The sequence below is a fragment of the Mastigoproctus giganteus genome, chromosome 2 (genome assembly GCF_048544385.1).
Source record: "Mastigoproctus giganteus isolate SK-2022 chromosome 2, ASM4854438v1, whole genome shotgun sequence".
NCBI lineage: Eukaryota > Metazoa > Arthropoda > Arachnida > Uropygi > Thelyphonidae > Mastigoproctus > Mastigoproctus giganteus.
Genome location: NC_143576.1, coordinates 218,858,881 through 218,864,512, shown reverse-complemented (window position 1 = coordinate 218,864,512; position 5,632 = coordinate 218,858,881). Strand labels below are relative to the sequence as shown.

General features: G+C 37.5%; 1 non-coding gene across 1 annotated transcript; it reads left to right on the top strand.

The window, feature by feature from the left end:
- Positions 1-1,309: 1,309 nt before the first annotated feature.
- On the top strand, positions 1,310-1,381 carry TRNAQ-CUG (transfer RNA glutamine (anticodon CUG)). The gene has a single exon. It is a non-coding gene; the product is annotated as a tRNA-Gln (tRNA).
- The last annotated feature ends 4,251 nt before the right edge of the window (positions 1,382-5,632 follow it).

The window sequence follows — 5,632 nt, the reverse complement described above, 5'->3', positions numbered from 1 at the left end:
CAGGATTCGAACCCGCGCCCTTTGGGTTGCTAGGCAGGAACTTTACCCACCCGGCTAGTCCGGTCGGCGGGATATAGTGTGTGATGTCAAAATATGCAGACGATTTAAAGATTGGGAGAGTCGTTAATGATCATCGCCGGCAGCTTTCCTTCAGAATGATTTGAAGGGTCAGAAAAGTTACAGTTATGTTTCAATGCAGCAAAATGCAAAGCCTTACACCCGGGGAACATCAACCCCAAAATAGCTTATACACTTGTTGGGACTGTATTAAAAACAGTACAGGAAGAAAGGGACATGGGAGTTATGATACGGACAGATATCAAATTTTCTGAGCAGTGTAAGCAGGCTGCCGGGAAAGCCCATAGTGTCCTATCGATGATATATCGAACAATATCCTGTAGAGACAGAGAAGTCATAACCCATTGTATAAGGAAATTGTAAGACCGCATTTTGAATACCGTATCCGAATATGGAAACTTCATCTGAAAAAAAAGAAAACGACATTGAACTTCTTGAAAAAGTTCAAAGACGGACAACTCGCATAGTGAAATAGGCAAAAGGACGACCGTATGAGGAAACAGTCCGATTATGTGGACTACAGAGTTTGACGACCAGGCACCTTATAGGGACACCTGATTGAGGTTTATAAGGTTCTGAGAAAGGTTAGTAAAATGAATGAAGGTGGAATTTTCCTGTTATAAATCATTCCACAACTCTGGGTCATAAATTCAGATTACAGGTCAAGAGGTTTACACCAGATTGTTGGAAGTTTTCTTTTAGCCAGCGAATTATTGATTCCTGGAATAAGTTGCCTTCGCAGGTAGTTGAGGCTAACAGTTTGAAGAAATTTAAAGGTCAACTGTATAATTACCTATGTGAGGAGGGAGGGAAGCACAAATTTGTATTTTCTTATCTACTTGGGTTTTTTTTTTTTTTTTTTTTGTAGCAAAAGCCTGTGTCTTCCTTGCACTAACGACATGGTTAATACTAATACTAACTTATTTATAAAGATTTTTTCATATATATGATGTTCTGTTTTTAACTAAAGTAATGCAGCGAACTTTGAACGTCATTCGAATTTCGGATGAATGAATTTTAAGGAATGAATATTTTCATTTTTCAGATCTCTCGATCACTGATCATTCGATTTTGCCAACCACCAGATGAGCTGCTTCAAAAACCTAAATTTACACAGTTATTTAAAAATAATTGCAATTTTACTTGTTACAAAAGAAATAATAACAAATGTTCATTACAATTTGAAGGAATGACACTGCTTGGAAATGAAAATAAAAGTTGTCTGAGGTGTGGTTCCATGGTGTAATGGTTAGCACTCTGGACTCTGAATCCAGCGATCCGAGTTCGAATCTCGGTGGGACCTTGCGATTTTTTTTCTTTCTTCCTTACGTTTCTTTTATTTCTTTCTTTTCTTTTCTTTTTTTTTTTTTTTTTTTTTTTTGTCCTTTGTACCCCTGATTTGAAATCTCTTAACTTAATGAAGGATCAAAAAATAAAATTTTCTTGTATATTTGCATTTAAAAAATTAAATCCCTATTATTAAAAAAAAAACTTTACTATAAAATTAATTTCCAGAATGCCACGTCTGTATAAGCCTCTGATAAAATCTCGTGGAGGATATTTTGATGAAAAATCAGTATAGTTGTTAATATTAATCATTTCAGTATTTTTTGTGCTGTAAATTTTTCATTGCTTAATAAAAAATAAAAAAAAACTTAAAATACTATGTAGTACTGTAGGTTGTTTTTGTATGTTAAACCTTTACATTTTCATAGTTAATTTTAAAAAAATAATAATAATAAATAACAAAAACCGTTGTTATTTGCTGTGATTCCAAACTTTTAGGCGGGAGTGCACACGTAATTTGAAAACTCAGTGCACTGGCGCCTCGTGTCTTTAGTTTCCTTGGCGCAAATCCAAAAGAACTGAAGAGGGGAGGATGAAGTGTCATAATACTTAACCAAATTACTTTATAAATGTGCATTCTAGTTCACACTGGTAGCACAGTAGATATAATCACCGTCGTTCTACGTCGGGAGAAAAAAGAGCGGGTTCGAATCCCGTTAATGACGCGAGGAACTTTTATGGGCTTTTTTCACTCCGTGGATGAGTTAATTGGTCTCAGGCGTGGATAAGGTTCTCCTGAACTCCCAAGAACTCGGGTTTTCGTACAGCAAAACAAGCAAACTGACTAGAGAAAACACGCAATTTGTGTACATAATACACATGAATTCGCTTGCGAGTAGCCCTAATATGACAGTTTTGTTTTGTTGCTCCAGCTACTTCTGAGTGAAGTTTACTGCGATGAAGGGAGTGAAAAGCTGCTTGCAATGATGGAAGATAATTTTATATGATTAATTGATACTATTTTTGAATGCAGCCATTATGCTTATGTCTGTAGTAAAAAATTTAGCTCTCGTTTCCATTAAAATTGTTGAAAAACTTAATTTCGAGAATATATATATATATATATATATATATATATATATATATATTTTATCTCGGTGTTACGCCAGCCTTCATTCAATGAATTAACGGAGATTTCAAGGGAATCGCTCATCTTGAGCGACACGTGTGGCTGAAATTGAGAGATTCTTTGAAAAGCTGCGATAATTCATGAATGCAGTTCGCGTGACTGCTATACAAAGACTGGAGGCTGTATAGCTTTTGGTAAAATACCACTTCACACAAATAAGCTAAATAGACAGACCAGCTATCATTCCATAAGGGTATCAAGGTACTGTGACGACCATGGGGGAAGGAAAGGGCACGGGGGTAATCATTCCCTCTCCTAGATTTTTAGAAGACATTGTTTTTTAAATTATTTCATAGCAATAAGGAAAACTGGAGACAAGCATGTGTATGATTATATCAAAGAAAATTTTGGAAAATTAATTCCATAGGTTCATCTTTACCGAATTATTTTTTGTTATAGTAGGGATTTAAGGAATCAGCGTAATTGATCTTTTCTTTTCGACACAGAGTGGAAAAGACCTGAGTTCGAATCCCGTCAATGGCGTGAAGAATGTTTATGGACTTTTTTCGCGACGCGGCTGAGTTAGTTGGTCTCAGGAGAGGGCAGCATGGTTTTGGCTCCCGGACACTCGGGTGTTTCGCCCAAAAAACAGGAAAATCGACCATAGAAAACACGCAGTTTACATATATACGGCGCATGATGGATAAGTTACCGATGCACATAAAACCCAACAACAACGACAGAGACCATATTGCGCCGTATATAATATGTCTGCAATTGCTGTGTTCTATTGTCGATTTGATGTTTTCTGGACGAAAAACCCGAGTTTCCGGGAGAAAAAACCATGCCACTCTTGCCTGAGGCCGAAACAGCCACCGTTTGGAAAAAATCCCATATTCCTTGCCTCACTGATACAATTGGAAGTCAGATCTTTTCAACCCGGTGTAGGTAGGACGATGATTATATCAACTGTGTTACCGCGATGATCAGTATTTTGTGTTGTTGTTGTAATTGGTTCTTAGGAGCATCGGCAACTAAGGCCATATTGCTCCGTATATACTGTCTGTAAATTGCGTGTGTTCTGTGGCCGATTTTCTGTTTGATGTACGAAAAACCTGAGTTTCCGGGACAAAAAACCATGCTGCCCTCGCTTGAGACCAACTAACTCAGCCACGTTGTGAAAAATGCTTCCGTCATCAACAGGACCCAAACTCGGGTCTTTTCCACCCGGTGTGGGGAGGACGGCGATCCTATCAACTGTGCTACTCACGAGGGCAGTATTTTGCGTGTATTCTACGATACTCCTGTTCAAAGTTGGAATTTTTAAAATTTCTACTATAAAATCAGAGATATCAAAAAAAAAAAAAAAAAGTGAAAAAAAAAAATATATATATACTTTAAGCATTTATCAAATCCTTTGTAGAAAGTGTTATTCTAATACTAAATTACTGCACAAGTGAAGTTAAAATGAAATGAGCCTCCAATTTTGTATGATCGTGACTCGTCTGGGCCCCTTTTTTTTTTTTTTTTTGTCATATTTCAGTTAAAAAGTTTTAATTTGACTACATATTACTGTCTAGATTTTACGATTTCTATAATAAAATCAGTTTGCGTTCGTTTCAGAAGTCGATGATGTTTATACACGAAATCGAGGACAGAAAACAACTTTCCCATTGATAAAAAAAAAAAAAAACAGTTGATTAGGCAACATTTTAATTTAGAAATAATAAAATCTAAAGTAGTAATACTTAGTCCAATTTTCACCCCAAAAAGGTCCACGTAACGAATATCCTAAATCAGAAAACAGATAAAACATTCCCCAGTGCCTTTTAATTGGAACACCCTATATATATTTAATACTACTGCTGCTGAAATGAAGCAATAAAGGAAGCACTGGGAAGTGTAATTTCGAGAAAAATACACTAAACCTATTCCTATGTGAAAGGCAGCAAAGGTGCATGGTCAGCTTTTGTTTTTAACGTACTATCATCTCATAAATAAAAACGTCTAAGATCCAGGCTCTCTCTCTACGATCTGGGACACTGACCCAGCTGACTGCGTAAATTTGCTAACATGCGCATCTGCCGGCCCTCTCGATGCGCCTGTTAGCAAATTTACGCAGCCAGGGGCTCACATCTGGTGAGTATGGGTTTGACACCCCAAGGTTCTGAGCTGGATATCATCATTCTTCTCTTTTTGGTGATTCCTTTCTACTTCTGCTTCTGCCTCTCTCTCTCTCTCTCTCTCTCTCTCTCTCTCTCTCACACACACACACACACACACACACACACACACACACACACACACACACACACACACACAGTATAACACAGAATAAGCCTCAGGCTTCCTTGCACTATATGGCTAATAATAATAATAATAATAATAAACATCACGGTTGTACCTTAACTTTTTTAACTCCAGTGTACTTTTTTGATTAAGCTCACATATATTATATATAAGCTTTTATTAGTAAACACGCATTTTAAAATAACATTTTTCCTATATAATTTTATTTTCCTGAAGTGCTGTAAGAATCTGCTGGATTTATAACTGTGTCTTGTGCGTTACCAATAAATAATCAGCGTTCAGTATTATCCGAAATTAAAGATTGCCCTTGCATTGACCACCGAAACAAAACCGATGCAACGAGCCTTGACCTTGAGACTTAACGATTACTGAAAACGATTGCAGAGGAGCAGGCACGCCAGGGAGACAAGGGGTACAGTTATCCGAACATCCGGGAAATATTCTGAATGACAAACGAATCTCATTTGTCGAGAACTCCACGAAAAATTCGTGACGTCATCGCCATTGCACTGTCGGACCTACGGCGCCAAGTACAGAAACCGAAATTTTGCCCAGTTAAAAGCAGAGCAGATAAATCGCTACGAAAGAAAGACGAAGTGAGACTGACAAAGTCATCCCTCTAGCGAATGACGTCATCGGTGCTAAGTGGGTCTTCCAGGACTGCACTCTGTCGATATACATAAGTCGGCTACCAGCGGCCCGAATCAGCTGTCGGTAGTATCGGGCGGAAATGGCTAAATGGGTGGTGTGTTAAGTAGAAGAGGCGCAAGAACGTCAGAGTGGAGACCTCATTTTTTTTTTTTTTAAATAAATAAATAAAAAATGATC